This window comes from Myotis lucifugus, unplaced genomic scaffold (genome assembly GCF_000147115.1).
Source record: "Myotis lucifugus unplaced genomic scaffold, Myoluc2.0 scaffold_25, whole genome shotgun sequence".
NCBI lineage: Eukaryota > Metazoa > Chordata > Mammalia > Chiroptera > Vespertilionidae > Myotis > Myotis lucifugus.
The window spans coordinates 3,215,336-3,234,882 of NW_005871073.1; positions in this window are offsets into that span (position 1 = coordinate 3,215,336).

Here is a 19,547-nt window from a genome sequence, read left to right on the forward strand (position 1 = left end):
TGGTTTCTCTTTTTATTTTTTTATGAATCAGAAGCCTAAATGTAAGAACTAAAATTATAATAAGTCTAGAAGAAAAAAAAACAAATTATGCATAATCATTGTACAAATATTTAAATTACACAAAAAAGTATAAAAGATAAAACAGAACTTGCTAGAATTTCTACAAGTAACAACCACTATGCCCTTTTATGCATATTTTTCTGGTGCTAATATATATTGTATTAACCAGATAATTCTGCTTGAATAGACATTTTCCAAGAAGACATACATACAAATGGCCAATGTGTATATGAGAAGATATTCAATGTCACCTGTCATTAGGGAAATGCAATAGGAAAATTAAAATTGACATCACATTCAGATACCACTATGTACCCGGTAGGATAACTATTGTAAAAAAATAAAATAAAATAAAAATGGAAAGAAGGAAAGAAGGAGAGAAGGAAGGAAGGAAGGAAGGAAGGAAGGAAGGAAGGAAGGAAGGGAGGAAGGAAGGAAAGAAGGAAGGAAGAAAATGGAGAGAGAGAGAGAGAGAGAGAGAGAGAGAGAGAGAGAGAGAGAAAGGAAGAAAGAAAGAAAGAAAGAAAGAAAGAAAGAAAGAAAGAAAGAAAGAAAGAAAGAAAGAAAGAAAGAAAGAAAGGAAGGAAGGAAGGAAGGAAGGAAGGAAGGAAGGAAGGAAGGAAGGAAGGAAGAAAGGTGAGGATGTATAGAAATTAGGTGAGGATGTATAGAAATTAGAACCCTTATGCATTGCTAGTGGGGATGCAAAATGGTCCAGCAGTTATGGAAAATGGCCTTGAGATTCCTCAAAAATTAAAATTACCATATGATTCAGAAATTCCATTTCTGATAATGTACCCAAAAGATGTGAACAAAGGAAGAAGGGACTTAGAGATTTGTATACCCATGTTCATAGCAGTATTATTTACAATAGCCAAAAGGTAGAAGCAATCCAGAAGTCCATTAAAAGATAAATGGGTAAACAAAATGTGGTATGTACATACAATGAAATATTATTCAGCCTTAAAAAGAAAGCAGTTTTGAGACATAATACAAGGTGGATAAATCTTAAAGACCTTATGCTATATGAAATAAGCAAGCCACAAGAAGCCAAATAATGTATTATTCCTCTTATATGAGGTTCTTAGAGTAGTCAAATTCATTGAAGTAGAATGGTGGTTTGTAGGGTCTGGCGGGAGGAAGAAATGGGGAGTGTTTAATGGGTGTCAGATGGGGAAATATGTAAAAGATCTGAAGATGACAGGTGGTAATTGTTGCTCAACAATGTGAATGTACCTAATGACACAATACCACATACTTAAAAATGCTTGAAATAGTAAATTTAATGTTGTGTGTATTTACCACAATAAATCCACACATTCCTAAACCCAGTGGGTTGTTAACAACATTTGTGTTCACCCTCACAATTCTGCAGGTAGGCTAGGGTTTGTCTGGGGTTCAGCTGACCAAGACCGGGCTGGACTCCAGCCTGGGGGCTGGGATCAGGTCAACTCAGCATTTCCTTTCACATCCCCTGGATTAGCAGCTCCCTGGGCATGTTCTTCTCATGGTCGGTGACAGATGAATAAGAGAATGAGTGCAAGCACATGATGCCTTTTAAAACCTTGGCTTTTGCTGGGCCATTTTGACTTCTGCCAACATTTCATTGGACAAAATGAGTTATATGGCTAAGTCCCATGTCAATGGAGCTGAGAAATATACTTTGGCCACTCTTGGGGCACATATTGCAAAATTACATGGCAAATGGTAAAATTATAACATATGGAAAGTAAAACACTGAAAACAAGAACCCAGCTCTGCCAGATGACTCAGTTGGTTGGAGCACTGTCCCATACCCCATAAAGGTTGTGGTTTTAATTCCTGGTCAGGGCACATACCTAGGCTGCAGGTTCAACCTCCCATCGGAACGCATATGGGAGACAACTATATACTTGGGTAAATATAAAAACGAAAGAAAAACAAGATCCCAATCTGCACACAGACATGAAGATATATTTATATAGTTTTACATAAAAGGCATTATACGTGTCTAGTTCATTCTTGATAAGTCACAGAAATAGAAAAACCTGGTACCTGGCTTTACAAACACCACACAGTTTATTAATAAACTTAGATATAAGAGGAGGAATAAAACTGACAGCTTCTTTGAACTTTGGTAAAAATCTGAATTCTTTTTTCTCTTGCTACTCTGTATTTGCGAGTTTCCCAGGAATCAACAGCAGTACTTGTGCTACCAGTGACCTAGAAAGTAAATAAGAAACACTGTAAGTGAGTGGCTTTAACTTTCTAGAACCTGTAAAGATAGATTAGTCACTTAAGGAGAGAAATTATTTTCAAATTCCATATACCCCTAGATAAGATGGGCCCTGTAGAGGAAACTGCCTACATATTAAGAGATTCTAAAACCAAGGTATTTCACCGCAAATGAAAGGAATATTCTAAAAAAATAAATTAAAAAAAGAGTAGACAAGTAGAGAAGGAGGTAGAAGCATGATGTTTTGCTTAAGAAGGGGACTTTTATAAAATACTTTCATTTGCTCAAGGTCAAAAACAAGAGAATCACAGATTTAGTATATTCAGGCCAAACAAGAGCTTCTTCAAGCCTGAAATGTTTATTTCCCGCCTAGATTATAAAACAGCAGGAGTTGGAAAAATAAATCTTGTGTCATCAGATAGCCATGTTCCTATTAATATGCGATGCAATGTATTGATAACATGAAGTTCCAGGTTGGGGTCTGCTGGATGCCTGACCTTTGCCCTGAGGGGTATTTGAGGGAAAATTATTTTATTAGTGGTGCTGCAACCCTTCATCTTCCCAGTGTTTTGGACACAAAGACCATGGGATTAATTATATACTGTGAGCAACAACTCATGAATATTTAACACACTCATCTATACTTAATGAAAAAATTTGCATTTTGACACTATTATTTAATGTTCTTTAAGGAAATACTGCTCATTACCTTTCAATTTCGTAGATTAGTTGAATGTAATCAGAATGATAAGGCAGGAGAGATATACTATTATTTAAATAACATTGTTTTTTATTACTGCTTCTGCATCTTTGAGCCTCCCTCCCTCCCCCTTTTCTTTTAAAAGCAACTGGGTTTATTTTATTCTATTCTGGCTGTTCTGTCTTAATCATTTTGCCTCCATGCTCCTTGCAGAAGGGAGTTTCTTTATATTCATGGAAAAACAATGCAAATTAAATAATCAGTGTTGTGCTTCCCTCTGTGTATCCTGTAACAGGGCGTTCGCTCACACAAAATATCCCAATGCAATTGGCAGTAACAGTGTTCCACCTGGGCTGGCAGGCTCAGCAATGTTGCTCTGACCTGCAGCAGGCAGAGGTAGGTGCATAGCCAGGGGCAATGAAGAGGTCTCTAACTTCCCTGAGAAAGGTGGAACCCCAAGGATTCAGGGTTCAGAAAAACTGGCTAACTGGTGAGGATGCTGTGGGAGATAAGCTTGTCTGTTTGTTTGTTCTCTAATCTGGCTCAATGCATGGTGGGTTTTTATTTTTTTCTTATAAGGAATGAATTTTGATTGTGAAGTGAGCACCTTATCTCCATATCCACTTTAGGGAGTTTGGGCCAAGAATTTGCCTCTAAGAATCCTATTTGTATGAAGGTCACATGTTCTTTCCAAAAGGAAGGGGACTTTGAAACAAATGGCCAGGCTCTTCGGAATCAGAATTAAAACTGCCTCACAAAGATGAAGGACAAAAATTGGACAAGGGCAAGAGGAACAGAAAAGAAACTAAAAATCTAGATGCCAGACACTGTGCTAAATGCTTACATGTAGCATCTCATGTGATCTTTACCCTGTGTGGTCTTCATCATCGTGCATCGTTCCTTAATAAATGTGGAAACTGAAGCTTAGAGTGATTAATACAGTTATTGAAAAATGGAGCTTGGATTTGAATCCAGAACTGTTGGAACCTAAAATTCTCATGATTTCAACAGTTCTCAACTAATTGGGACTTTAAAGTGTTTTGCTGACAAACATACTGGATTTGAATTAAAATGTCCCTTTCTCAGGAAAGCCTTCTTTGTCCCCCAGTCCTTGATCAGGTTCTGTGCTAATTACAATGTGTGATTTTATATATATACTAGAGGCCCAGTGCACGAAATTCGTGCATGGGAGGAGTCCTCAACCCAGCCTGCACCCTCTCCAATCTGGGATCCCTTGGGGGATGTCCGACTGCCCCCCACAAGGAGCAGGCCTAAACCGGCAGTTGGACATCCCTGTCGCAATCCAGGACTGCTGGCTCCTAACCACTCACCTGCCTGCCTGCCTGATCACTCCTAACCACTCTACCTGCTGGCCTGATCACCCCTATCCCCTCTGCCTGCTGGCCTGATTGCCCCTAACCACCTCTGCCTGCCAGCCTGATCTCCCCTAACCACCTCAGCCCCTGCCACCGTGTCTTTGTCCAAAAGGATGTCCAGACGTGTCTGGTCTAATTAGCATATTACCCTTCTATTAATATACTAGAGGCCCGGTGCACAAAAATTTGTGCACTCGGTGCAGAGGGGGGGTCCCTCAGCCCGGCCTGTGCCCTCTCACAGTCTGGGACCCCTCGGGAGATAACAACTTGCTGGCTTAGGCCTGCTCCTGGGTGGCAGAGGGCAGGCCCAATCCCTAGGTGCAGCCCCTGGTCGGGCTCAGAGCAGGGCCGATTGGGGAGTTGGGGTGCCGCCCCCTGTCATGCACAGAGCAGGGCGGATCAGGAGGTTGTGATGCCACACCTAGTCACGCTCAGTGTAGGGCCGATTGGGGGGTTGGGGCACCGCCCCCTGTCACACTCAAGGCAGGGTCGATGGGGAGGTTGCGGCGCCACCCCCTGTCACGCACAGAGCAGGGCCGATCAGGGGGTTGGGGCGCTGCCCCCTGTCACTCACAGGGCAGGGCCGATCAGGGGGTTGGGGCGCCGCACCCTGTCACAGACAGAGCAGAGCTGATCAGGGGGTTGGGGCGCCTTCCCCTGTCACAAACAGAGCAGGGCAGATAGGGAGGTTGTGGCCCCACCCCCTGTCACACACAGAGCCGCAGGGTGATCAGGGGGTTTGGGCGCTGCCCCCTGTCACGCTGATCCCGGTGCCGGGAGGCATATTACCCTTTTACTATATGGATAGTGGCCTGGTGCACGGGTGGGCTGGCTGGTTTGCCCTGAAGGGTGTCCTGGATCAGGGTGGGGGTCCCGCTTGGGTGCCTGGCCAGCCTGGGTGAGGGGATGATGGCTGTTTGCAGCTGTCACACCCCCTTCTGGTTGGGGGTCCCCACTGGGGTGCCTGGCCGGTCTGGGTGAGGGGCTGAGGGCCGTTTTCAGGCTGGCGGGTGACTGAAGCTCCCAACCTGTCCTTTTTTTCTTTTTTTTTATTCTGGGCCAGCTTTAGCTCTGAGGCTTGGCTCCAGCTCTGAGGCCTTGGCTGCTGAAAGCAGGTATCTGGTTTGTTTGGGTTCTATAATCGAAACACTGTTTCAACTCCAGCTCTGAGATCTCAGCTGACTGAAAGCAGGTTTCTGGGGTTTTGTTTAGCTTCTATATTTGTAACATTGTTGCTTAGAGTGCAAGCTCAGAGGCCGGCAGCAGCAGGCGGGGAACGTTGGCTTCCTCTCTCACTGGAGCAAGCAAGCCTCCTGTTAGCTTCAAGCTGCCTGGCTGCTGGCCGCCATCTTGGCTGGCAGTTAATTTGCATATCACCCTGATTAGCCAATGGGAAGGGTAGCGGAGGTACAGCTAATTACCATGTTTCTCTTTTATTAGATAGGATGATATACTAGAGGCCTGTTGCATGAAAAGATTCGTGAAATATGCTTTCCCTTCCCCTGGCTGCTGGCACCAGTTTCCTCTGACACCCGGCACCCTGGCCTTTGCTCCGGCCGGAGCCACTTTCAGCGCCTTCGCTGCTCCACTTCATGCCTACCTATGCAAATTAACCACCATCTTTCTTGGTGGTTAATTTGCATATCTCGCTGATTAGCCAATGGGAGGCATAGCAAAGGTATGGTCAATTACCCTGTTTGTCTTATTAGAAAATATATATATATATATATATATATATATATATATATATATATATATATATCCCTTCCCTTCCACACACTTGATTACTCCAAGAGAGCAAGGACTACTGTTTGCTCACCATCCTATCCCTAGCATTGAAATGACTTCAGAACTGTGACTGGTTGCTAACTCAGTTCAGAACTCAATCAAGAATTGAAAGATGTTAACTGAAATCTGAGTGAAAATATATTATTCTTATTACCCAAATTACATAAAAGAATTAGGAAGGTTGTGACCTTTGAGTTCCCTATTGACCCAGAAACTACTTTTTAAAAAGGACTAAACATATGACTTGGATGAATGTAGCTCCTATATCTTCCCTGTAGTCTCAAAATCTTGACCAATACGTAACACTATTACCCTATCCTATCCAAGATGGTGAGTGTAACATGAGTATGAATTACTGATCCAGTGAACTTACCCAACCAGACATAAAATGTCTCATAGTTAGGCATTTTTCAACCCTGGAAGGTTTGGAAATAAGCATAGAAATGAATAAGCAATTCCAATTATAGCATAAATACTGTTGTATTAAATTCAAACTAATCCATATTTTTTATTTAAAGTGATTATAGAGTTTAAGATACCTTGGCATATTGAATCTGAAAGATTAGCTTCTGATGCCAAATTTAAATCAGTAGTTAATTTTAGATTTATGATTTAAATTAAAATCTGTACAAGACTTTGGCTGTTTGTAAATAAATTGGAATATTCATATGAATTTGAAATTTCCTGTATTTATAAGTTTAACTTATTAGATTATTAAGATTATTAAGTATTTGGAAAGGTTTTGCTTGTTAGGACTTTAAGTATTTCCTTTCAGACTTTTTAAATGCTTAAAGAAAAAATTAAATGTATTACATATATGTGTGAAATTTAAAAGTTTAAGCATGTTTGATTAATTAGGTCTATAAATGGGATTGTTGGTTGAGATCGTATGTATCAGTCAGGGTCCAATCAAAGACAGAAATAAAAGTCACACAGCAATTATTACAGGGAAAGTTCAATAGAAAGCATTATTACCTATAACAGGGGATTGGAGTAATAAGAGGTTGTCTGGTAAGAAGTAAAGAGAACTATAATGTATATAGGACTAGCAGATATAAGAAGCAGTCTTACCTTTAGGGTGGTCTATAGAGCATCCAGGGATGAGATCAGGACCCTGTGGGAGAAGGTTCACTGAATGGCAGAGAAAGTCTCTTTGTAGATCTACTGGTAGAACTTTCTGGAAATGCATCCCCTGGAATTTTCCTGAAATCTACTCTATAAGATACCAGGGAATGCTGTTTATAGAGTGTCTTGCCAGAGGCATGCTGTTTCAAAACCTCATGGGGGTGCTGGGGGAAGCTGCTGGCTGTCAGGTGCTGCTGACATCTGCACACTGCAGGTGCCAGGGCTGAGGAACTGCCCCCACTGCAGGAGCCTGGGGGTGGAAAAGCCATCTGCCCTGAAAGACATTGGAGGAGCCACTCATGCCATCATAGGAAGGTAGAACACTTGGAGAAACTGCACACACTGCAGGAGTCTCCCAAGATGAAGACATTGGAACTAAGAAGAAAAGCCCCTTCCTGCTGGGGTGTCTCTCCAGCACCTGCTACTGACAAAGCTTAAGATCATGCCAGACAGCAAAGAAAATGATATTTCAAGGGCTGTTAGGATCAACTTTTGAAGAGCAATTAATGAAGGGTGGGGCAGTCCAATTGGCAACAGTGTCAGAGGATTGATTAATTTGAGTTAACAGACATTTATCAGTTGTTTCTATTTAATACTAGAGGCCCAGTGCACAGATTCATGCACTGGTGGGGTCCCTCGGCCTGGCCTGCACCCTCTTGCAATCTGGAACCCCTTGATGGATGTCGAAAAGCCGGTTTTGGCCCAATCCCCGCAGGCCAGGCCAAGGGACCCCACCAGTGTACGAATCTGTACACTGGGCCTCTAGTATGCATATAAGATCTTTGGTTAATCTCTTCTCACCCTCCCTGCTGCCCCCTTCCCTCTGAGATTCATCAGTATGTTCCATGTTTCCATGCCTGTGCATTGAGCGCCTGCTCCCTGGTGGTTATTGCGTGTCATAGCTACTGGCTGATCAACTGGTTGGCCGGTCACTTAGGTTTTTATATATATAGATATAAATTACTAAATTCATTAATAGATTAACAAGACTTTCTGGTTAAACGGAAAGGCTTAACTTTAAAAAAAGGTTTTAAAATTATGATTTTAATAAAGTAAGATTAATTTAAAACCTAAGTAACTATAAGTAAAACCAATTTCTTTTGGTCCTCAAAAACTACCTTGGATATTAAATTTTTTCATATTGACACTAGGGTCTCACTTATTCTGAAGAATAAGGTAAAGTACAACAAAAATCTAAGTCAATTCCCATCTAATAAAGAGGGAATATGCTAATTGACCCTCACACCGCTGCAAAGATGGTGGCGCTCACAGTCAATAAGGAGGGAATATGCTAATTGACTGCCCTGCCCTCAAAGATGGTGGCACCCACAGCCAATAAGGAGGGAATATGCTAATTGACTGTCCCACCCTTAAAAGATGGCAGCGCCCACAGCCAATAAGGAGGGAATATGCTAATTGACTGTCCCACCCTTAAAGATGGCAGTGCCCACCACCACAAGATAGTGGCGCTCAGTCCCCTCAGCCCCCGAGCCACCCAGGGCCAGCCTGAGGTGTAGGCAAGCATCAGATGGTGGTGGCCCAGCCACCCAGGGCTGCCCGAGGCTCAGGTAACCAGGGCCGGCCAAGGCTTGCGCTGCTGGCAATGGCAGTAGCAGAGGTGTGATGGAGTGTTTCCTTCTCCTGATCGCTGGGTCGCCTCCCACCCCTGAGGGCTTCCAGACTGTGAGAGGTTGGGCTGAGGGTTCCCCCACTCCAGTGCATGAATTTTCATGCACCGGGCCTCTAGTTTTTACATAAAGAAATAAGAATGGGGCAGAGGATAAAAAGACAAACAAAATAGGATACTGGTGAGACTGTAGCAAAGTTTTGACCACAAGGCTCAGGGAGCAACTGAGATTGTGAAAAAAATGGAGAGGAACAAACAGGGGTTTTGAATAAGTGCTTCTGTATTTTGAATTATACCCCTTTTATTGTCTGTCCTTCAGGAGCTGCAAGTAAAAATTGGAACCATGCACTTTTTACTTATTATTGTTGCTGGATTGCATTTGCTTACCTGAAACACTGGAAAACTGAGTTTTGTGAAACTGTAATTTATCTGGATATCACTTAATTAATTAAATAATTAAAATAGTAATCCATTTGAAAAACAAATGCACTGCTCAAGCCCTTCCCAAGTCATTGGCATCAGCAGCCTTGGTTGGGGAGATGACTCCCTCTGGAGGGCAGCATCGGTGACAGGCTCAGCCATCCAGATGTGGCATTTGTACCCTCATTTGTATGTCATGTGATCCAGCATGGGCTAAAGGGTTGAGGAAAAGCTTCCCAATTCTCCTGTATAAGGGCTTGATAGGATTAATCCTTAGCTCTCCTCTCCCTTCTCCACCCAAGTTCAGAATTACTAAAGACTGGGACGTTAAAGTCAGACAGATTATTGAGAAAGCTGATCGTGGAGCCTCCTGACTAAGATCTACTGGCCACGTAGGCCTGGTACTACTTTGCCCTGATTTAAATAGACTCCATCCACAATCTTTGGAAGAGCTGAGCAACCATAGACTTCCCCTTGAAGGGCAGAGGAGAGCATCTAGATATATAAAAGCCTAATATGTAAAGTGTCCCCTCCAGAGTTCGACCGACTGGGAGTTCCATCACTCAATATGACATGCGCCAACCACCAGGGGGCAGTGCAGAACAAAGGAAGGCCCCAGCTAGTGGCCAGCAGCCGACAGCCGCTAAAGACCCTGCCTGTGCACAAATTTTGTGCACTGGGCCTCTAGTAATTTATATTTTCTGTCAACAATGGCCTCTAAAGACCCCAGAGAAAGGAAGGAACTGAATCTTGTAAACTCAGTGTCTCCAAATAAATCAATTATTTGAGTTTTCTTCATATGGAAACATGAAGCTAGAGAAATGAGTTTCTCCCTGGATATTTCTGAACCTAAATGTCCATCAAGGGTGTAATTTATTCCCTTGAGGAAAGAAATCATTGCTTACCAACCACTAGGATGCAGTTTAGTTTTTGTCCCCAGAAGACTCTAAATCTGGTCAGGACAGTAAAGGACAGGACAGTACAAGATCATTCTATACTCAAGGCTAAAATTCCACTTGTCTTGTGCTTCCGCAACCTAAATCATGTTCAGTCACCATGTCTGATTCAGCTCATTAGTGGTTCTGCGATGAGATTACATGACAACAGAAAGACTCTCCGGCAACAAAAGACTGTGACATACTTGAATTTCAAACATCTCCCCTTATGTAATTCCCAAGGAGAAACTGAAGTTCAAAGATTAAAGGCACAAAGACTTTTAGGCTGCACTGAACACCGAAGTTCTCTCACCTCTCCATCGGGGCCCCAGCAGCTACAAACTCGGAGGAACGGAGCAGATCGTGAACTTCCTGAAGGCAGCCAGCTCCCAAAGAGAAACAGGAGGCACAAAGTTATACCTGTGCTCTCCTTCTCCCAAACCAGCAGCCAGTGCAACTCTAGCAGAGGCCCCCAAGGAAGGAAGCACAGAGGAGTAATTACATGAATGGAATATTACTCAGCCATAAAAATGAATGAAGTTCTCATATATGCTACCATATGGATAAACCTTGAAAACATTATGATCGCCCTAGCTAAGTGGTTGGCAAACTGCGGCTCGCGAGCCACATGCGGCTCTTTGGCCTCTTGAGTGTGGCTCTTCCACAAAATACCGACTTCTGTGCATGGGCCACGAAGTTTCAATCACACTGTACATGCACACCCGCACGTGGTATTTTGTGGAAGAGCCACACTCAAGGGGCCAAAGAGCCGCATGTGGCTCGCAAGCCGCAGTTTGCTAACCACTGCTCTAGCTGGTTTGGCTCAGTGGATAGAGCGTCAGCCTGCAGACTGAAGGGTCCTGGGTTCGATTACTGTCAAGGGCACATGTCCGGATTGTGGGCTGGATTCCCCCTGTGGGCTGTGCAAGAGGCAGTTGATCAATGATTCTCTCTCATCATTGATGTTTCTTTCTCTTTCTCCCTCTCCCTTCCTCTCTGAAATCAATAAAAATATATACTTTTTAAAAAAACACATTATAATTTGTGAAATAAGCCAGACACAAAAGGACAAATATTGCATAAATTTATTTATATGAAATATCTATAATAGGCAAATTCATAGAGACAGTAAGTAGATTAGTGGTCACCAGGGACTGGGGTGAGGGAGGAGGAAGGATGGTAAATTATTGCTTAATAGTTACAGAGATTCTGTTTAGGATGATGAAAATGTTTTGACAATAGACAGTGGTGATGGTTATACAACATTGGGAATGTAATTAATGTTGCTGAATTAAATTGTACCTTAAGAATGATTAACATGTCAAATTTTGTATTATATATGTCTTACCACTACCAAAACAACAAAAGATTAAATACTTGGCAATTATGTAAAAGCTGTGTTTAATTCCCTTAAGATTTCTTGTAAGAGTTCTGGGGAGTAATGATGATAGAATGCAGTTTTCACCCAACACATGGACTGTACATCTGGAGACCCTCTATAAAGTAAGATTTCTATCCATTTTCATGTCTAAATGTTCCACTTCCTTGTGCATCAGGCCAGCCTCTGTTTAACTCGGGTTTTTCCACTTCTTCCTGTGTCTGCACTCTTTCTCTTTTAGTCTCCTTTATCCTGCTGGGTATTCACATTTTCTATCCTGAATGATCTGAACACCTCAGATCTTCTTTCTGATTCCCTTAGTCTGATGCTGAGGACCTGGGAAGAGCCAGAGTGGGAGAGAAGAGGTGATTTCAAAGGACCAGGGGAAAGTAACAGGGAGTTTCACATGGGTTATTGACTCATCGCTAGCTCTTGCGTTCCTCATTTATGGGATGGAGAAAAGGAGGAATAAGCACCTACAAATATTAGCAGCCTAAAACCCCAAGTTACCGCAGCCTGACTGATTAATTTTCAGCCATAATACCTTCCTCCATGATCTTCTTCCATACACTAGAGAGCTCCTGACCCTGACTCCAAATGTGAATTTTAAACTGGGACCGCCCCACTGAGCCAGGCCCGAGAACTGCTCATTCCCAGCTGCAGAGGGCAGGCCCTCTTGCGTTCCCAAGACAGGACTTTATTTAAAAAGTGTGTAAAACTAAAGCTGCTAGGCCATCCAAGTGTCTCAGAAGTAAAAACCAGCGGAGGAAAAGATGATTGCAGGAGTCAGTATTCTCAAGTAGAAACCCTGACACTAAACATTTTTCTAAATGTATAATCAGCACCCAAATAGCCTTTGAAAGTGTAGGAGGAAGAACATTCCTTCAAACAAAAGGAACGTAGAAAAATTCTTCGTCTTAGAAAATGTCTTTCAGTCTTTCTCAGATCAAAATACAAGGCTTGATTTGCTTATCCGCCTACATATGTTTTTCTTTGTAATCTTAACATCAGAAAAACATAAGAGCCCTCGCATGAATCTGTCTCTGACAAGGCAGATGTAGCATTACACACGCCAATGCCGGACCACACTGTGGCTCCTGTAATATCAGCCGCTCAAGGTTAAGTAGGTTGTTAGTCATCAGATTCTAAAAATAAGAATGATATTTCTTGAAATTTATCATGCTTTTCATGCAGCTGAAGGTAATTTTCTCCAGATTTGTAAGGTTCTCTGCATTGGTATTCTAATCGCTTACCTTAAACCCCACGGGTGATCTCTGGCTGCAGAATTTGGTGTTTAAACTTTGAGTCTGGTTCTAACCAAGATGATATTTTTCCCATGTGACCTATTAAAGTGGGACATGGTTGAATATTGGTCACCCACAAGATGTGGGGTGAATAATGGTACTTCTGCCTGGTTCCAAGGGGGACCTAGTTTTTAACCAGCCCCCAAGTTCATTTACCAAAGCAGACTACCTGAACCTGGCTATTCAATCATCATTTTAGTCTATCTTTTATAAAATTTACTCAACTGCTACAAAAATAATAATCTTAGAAAATAATTTTCTTCCCAGAAACACTTATTTTCTGCTTAGATTAAGAATTTTTTATGATACTTCTCATCCTCTATCTCCCTTTACCCTCTTCATAAACCCCCACAGACAGCCACAACCTAAACTAATTAAGGAATTAATTTACATCCTACTCCTTTGAGAGAACCAAGTGCTTTTGTATGACAGACACCATTCAAATGTGATATGTGACAACCCTGATTCCATTTTAAGTTGCTAATTCTTGGGTGGGGGGAGGCTTTAATACAATAAATATATCCAAGGGAATATCAGAGGTGATGTGCTGGTGATGGGCACTCGGTGAACAGAATAATTAAAATCATACAATAGGCTCAATAAATTTTTGCAAGGATAGAAAAACCTTGGAGCTCATTTAACATTTTCGGCCAATTTCTCCACTTTGGAGAAGAGGGATACTGAGACCTAAATCCAGTCGGGCCCCACCACTGGCTCTCTGTGAAGAGTTCCTTCATGAATATGGGCCTCCTGTAGGGGGCGCATCCTTGCTCCCAGCCCCCATCCACTACCATAACAAAAGGAAGATGCAATGAGACGGAGATGGAACAGGAATGAGCCCTTCCCTCATCCTCAAGGGTAAACAGGAGCCTCTTGCATATTGATAAATCAGTTCTAGCTCAGGACACAGAAACATAAGTTCTAGCTGTGCCTTTGGCACCCTGGGCCCTGCCCTCTACATTACGGAGAAGACTGCTCTCTAGGTCTGTCAAAGTCTTTTGCTCCTCAATTTCCAACACCCACAGGCAGGCCAGAAGACAAGCAGGGAGCAGAGCATATGCTCACATTCAGAAGAAAAAGAATAAAATTCACCCTGTCATTTAATGGAATGATGGGAAGAGGCATTGCTGGTGCAGCGATCCAGGGAAAGAAGTTTTGTTTTTTGTTTTTTAATCTTTATTGTTGAAAGTATTACACAGGTCCTCCTTTTCCCCCTATTAACCTCTTCCAGCCCGCTCCAGTCCTCCCCCCTGCCCAGGCCCTCACCACCCCATTGTCTGTGTCCACGGGTTTTGCACATATGCATTATAAGGTCTAAACTGGGGCCCACGACTCCATTTCTTGCACCAAGAGTTGCATTAGAGAGAGCTTCATTAACACAGCTAACGTGGATAAGGCATTTAGCGGAGTTGGTGGAGTTTATAAATTTCACTGGTCCAATGCGCTCAAGAAAGAAAAAAAGAGGGGGAACAAGAAACAGATGGGGACAGAGAGAAGGAGGAGGGAATTTCTCAGATATTTTAATTCAAGACACCATTAAGTCATTTTCCCCATTAAATACTAAGGGGGGGGGGTGCTCACCCAGCACTGATTCCACCCATGCTATGGGCCTGCCTTAGGAGTGAACAAGTTATTTTATGCTGCTTGATCAAGATAACAGTCCTGGATAGGTTATCTAACTTTATGCCGATTTTTAAATGGTGGCAGGTTGCATCACAGCAATATTCCACAGCGATCATTTTCAGCCGGCCTTGCAAACATGAAGCAGTCCTGAATTAGCTTTCCTGAAGACTCTCAGGAAAGGTCCCACTCGGGTCTGAGTCATTAGTATCCCATCTGATCACGCCCCTCTTCTGGGCGAAGAAGACTGACACGTAGGTCTGTATATCACAGTCAGGGCAATACAACCATCTCCAGTGGAATTCTTTCCTTCCGGCATTCATTGGAACTGATACTAGACTCACTTAGAATTCCATTACCAAACACAAAAGGAATTCCCGGCCGACTGTGACCTGCTGTTTATTCGTGACCAGGAGGATGGTCAGAAGGACTAAGGGCCTGCGGTCTTCATACTAGCATTGCTCGGATGTGATTATTCAATAGCAAAACATGGTGTTTCTTTTTCAGAGGTCACATGTCAAATTAAGAACGCCTTTTCTCTGAGTGTTCATTAATGAAAGACAATTAAAATACAAGCAGACTATCCTACTGGAAACCATGTTGCGTCACGTAATGTCCCCAGGTGGCTTTGGAGCTTACTGATGTTATCATCATCATCACCGCTGTCATCTGGATCTGGAACTCTGGTCAGAAAGAGCATGATTTGGAGACTCTACCCCAGGTTCTCCAAGGCAGCATTTGTGGGTCGTCACACTAGCTGGGAGAGCCGTGACACTGCGTCTTTCCCTGATTGCATTCTCAAACATGGAAAGCCTGCCTGTGTGCAAGAAGTCAGTCTGTGTGAATGCCTCCCTGAACCTGCCCAGAAATGTAGAAATGAATTGGAGCCATAGCAACCTTGCACACTCAGCGCATGAAGGGGGCAGAGCCCGAGCTCCTCATTCTTCTTTTAAATAAATGGCAACGGGGCTGGGCACTGGGCATAACAAAGAAAACCATAGGAGCCCACACTTCAAGATAGTCCCAGAGGACACAGGCATCTGGATGCAATGGGGGAAGGGAGTGGGACAGGCATGAGGACTTCACTGCACTTCACAGTGTGGGATGAAGCTGATAGTGCAGTTCCACGCCTGTTCCTGCTCTGAGAAAATCTCTCAGGAGGCCATAGAATTGTCTAAACCCTGGACCAGTTGCACACTCAGGCAGTGCAGGTAGCTAAGCGCCAAAAGGAAGAGCGTTTTCAATTCCCTTCTCTATGCCAATGACACAAAAATTCACTTTTCCAGAAAGGTGGTATCAGAGGCATTGGTGGTCAGAGCAGGGAGCCTGCTCGCCTCCATCTGGCCAATGAAGCCTCTGCTTGCAATCTGACAGGAGAAAGGCTTAGTGCATTCTCTCAGTTGTTCTGAACGCTTGCTTGGGTTTGTACAGCAGAAGGATATTTCTGGAAATATGACTTCCTGGTCTGGTGTCCGGTTCTCACTGCTAGGAACTGGGAAGAGCCTCTTGAAGTACTGAATCAGAATCCAGTGAGTGGGCATCACAGTGGGGGCATTGTGTGGAGGATCCCAGGTTGTACCACACTGTGTGGGGGTATATACTGTGCAGCCTGAGTCTCCCGCAGTAAAAGTGTGTATAGTGAAATAGCTCTTACAATTTAATGAGCCATAGTATCTAGCCCTTTTTTTTGGAACATTAGAAATCAGTTTGTTAGCCTTGAACATTAATAAGGCTGACATAAAATATTTAGATTGATAGACAATATTTCAGGTGGAAGATTTGGTAACTTGCTGAGCCAGCCTCTTTGAGTAACAGCCTTCTACCTTTGGATAAACAATAATTCTAGAAGAGATTATGGAGGCCATCCCCACATATAACATGCCCTCACCTTAGCAAGGTATCATTAATAATGCCTGTGCCATCCAACCCCCTTCTCAGGGAATCTACCCAAGCCCACATCTCTGCAAACAGGCCCAGCCATGCCATGCACCACCTGACCTCACACTGGCCACCGTTGTTGCCCAGGGATGGGCATCTCTCTCAAGAACAGTCCAAAATAAAGAGACCAGTGACCCACGATTTATGTGGCCAGGCTCAAAATGTTTAGGTGGGTTGGGCCAATGAGATTTTTAAACAAACATATTCTTTTATTGGTTTCAGAAAGGAAGGATGAGGGAGGAGAAATAGAAACATCAATGATGAGAATCACTGATTGGCTGCCTCCTGCGCACCCGCTACTAGGGACTGAGCCCGCAGCCCAGCCATGTGCCCTGACCAGGAATCCTACCGTGACCTCCTGGTTCATAGTTCATTCAACACTCAACCACTGAACCAAACCAGCTGGGCCCAATGATATTTCTTAATAAATATTTGGAACTGGGAAACTGAGAGTCTATTTGAGTTTATCTGGGCCACGGCAAATAGAATGACACAGGTTCAGCGAGCAGAAACATGAGTGAGCAGAGGAAGTTGATGGTGGAAGAAGGGACTGGAGCAGGAAAGAGCAGAAATAAAATGCTGCCAGGAGGGAGAGAGACAGAAAAGAAAAGAGAACCCTGAGCTATTTCTACCCCGACCCAATCCCCCACCCTCGCTGTTCCTAGCTTACACATCCTTTGGGAAATTCCTCTGTTCTTGCAATGAACACGCACACATGCTGTATTTCAAACACCCCCTGTGGTCACTCCAGGGACGGGCGGACTGGCATGTGCCAGGTGGCGCATTGGGGAGGTATAGAGGCAAGTTTCTCTTTCAGCTCCAGGCTAGGCAGGGGTGTCTAGTCTCTTGCACCCCACCATTTTATTTTCCATTCTTTACAGGTGGAAACCGCTGTGCTAGCACACTTTTGACATTAAATATATGCTCCCTGCTTCTAGGTCAGCTGGTGGAAAGTAGTGGCCTTTACCCCAGAAACTGATTGTTTGATCACAGACTTATTAGCGTTGGAAAATATCACTTTGGAAATGATTCTGTACTGCAGCCTCCACAACAATCTCATTTTTCTTCCTGAGGGACACATCTTGAAGAGCCAGATGGTGCCTGTGCTGCAGCAGAACCCCGTGTTCTCTCCCCACCCCCGTAGATTAGCTTCAAACACTTTCTTTTCATCTGGAGAAAATATTTATGCGCATTTGTTTAGCACTATCCCAAATATCTCACTTGGCCTTCACCAATGAGGCGATGAAAGCACATACATTATTGCTCACAGATTGAAAATAAGGGACCTAATGCACAGAGATACATAGTGACTTACAGAAAGTCACACAGCACTGAGAAGTCACAGGGCAGACTTGAATTGAGGCCTTTGAGGCATAGCCAGTGTCTTTTCTGCCACAACAGAGGACAGCTCTGATTTTATTCCCTGCCTGAGTCTTTCCATTAAAGTCCTAAGCAGTCTGATTAAGATGAACTAAAAGTCCTTTGCTTTTGGATAGAATATCTTTAGGGCACATGTGTAGGCTGAAAAAAAAAGGTACAGATTGGAGCTCCTCTCCTCTACTCATCTGTAAAGGCCAACAAACCTCAAACCCATGACTCTGAATTGCCAATACCTCAAAAAGCATCAAAGTATTTATAGTGTTAACCAGGGGCCCCATGCATGAATTCGTGCACCTTGAAAGGAACTGTGGGCCGCGAGGCTGCGGTAGGTACAGAGGCAGGTCTTGGCTCATCCTCCCCACCCCCCGCCCAGCCCCTCCCACCACAGCCCCCAGTCTCCTGTCTGCCAGCAACCCCACTCCCAACACCACTGCTCCCACGTGCTGACAGTGCTGGCCCCGCTCACACCTGCTGATGGCGCGGAGTGATTGGGGCCAGTGCTGTCAGCGGGTGCGAGCAGCGGCTGCTGCCCTGATCGCCCCTCAGGGGCAGGGGAGGTAGAGAAGCCCTCAGGGGTGATCAGGGTCGGCAGCCACCACTCACACCCTCTGATGGAGCTGAGTGATTAGGACCAGTGCCAGGCACTGGCAGTGGGTGCAAGCAGTGGCTCCACCGGTGGCAGCAGGTGTGAGTGTGACCAGCGCTGGCAGCAGGTGTGAGCGCCAGGCAGGACCGCAGCGCGCGGGAGCAAAGAATTTTCAGTAACCACCAGAGGCTCATCCCAATGACAGATACCAGTCCCCCGCCTTGGTCTGGTGCCCCCACTCACCTGCTTCACCATCCCGCCACGGCCAATGCTCGCCATGTTCTGCACACACACCCTGGTGGTCAGCACACGTCATAGCGACCGGTTGTTTGGTTGTTCCAGGTGTTCTGCGGTTCAGTCTATTTGCATATTAGCCTTTTATTATATAGGACTAGAGGCCCGGTGCACAAAAATTCATGCACTGGTAGGGGTCCCTCAGCCTGGCCTGCCCCCTCTCACAGTCAGGGAGCCCTCAGGGCATGTCCTACTGATGGATTAGGCCCAATCCTCTAGGGAAGTGGGCCTAAGCCACAGTCTGGCCTCCCTCTGTGGGAGGCAACCAGGAAGATCAGGGGAAGGCGCCGCCCCCATCACCCTGGTGCTGCTGCCACTGCTGGCCACCGTGGCTGCCGGCCCGCACTTCTTAGCACTGGCCCTGTCCCCAACCCACTGGTGGGTCAGGGCCAATCTGGGGCCAGGTCAACTTGGGGAGGGGCTGAAGAGGTTGAGGCACAGCAGGTCTCACCCCATCCAGCCTTACTGAGTGCCTGCTATGTGTCAGACATTATTGTACCAGCTAGGGGTAAACATGAATAAAATGAGACAAAATTCTTATCTTCATGGAACTTGCATTTTGGAGGGGAGATAGATAGTAATAAAGAATTAAATAAAATCACATAGAGATTTGTGCTATGAAAAAATAAAGAGCATATAAAGCAATAGAGAATGACAGGGAGATCACATGATTTTTGGTCAAGGACTGAGGAGGTGACGTGAGGTGGAGCACAGAGCATGTGAAACACAGGAAGAGAGTTCCAGGTAGGAGGAACAGCAAGTGCAGAGCCCTGAGCGGGGAGAGTGCTTGGTGTGTTGGAG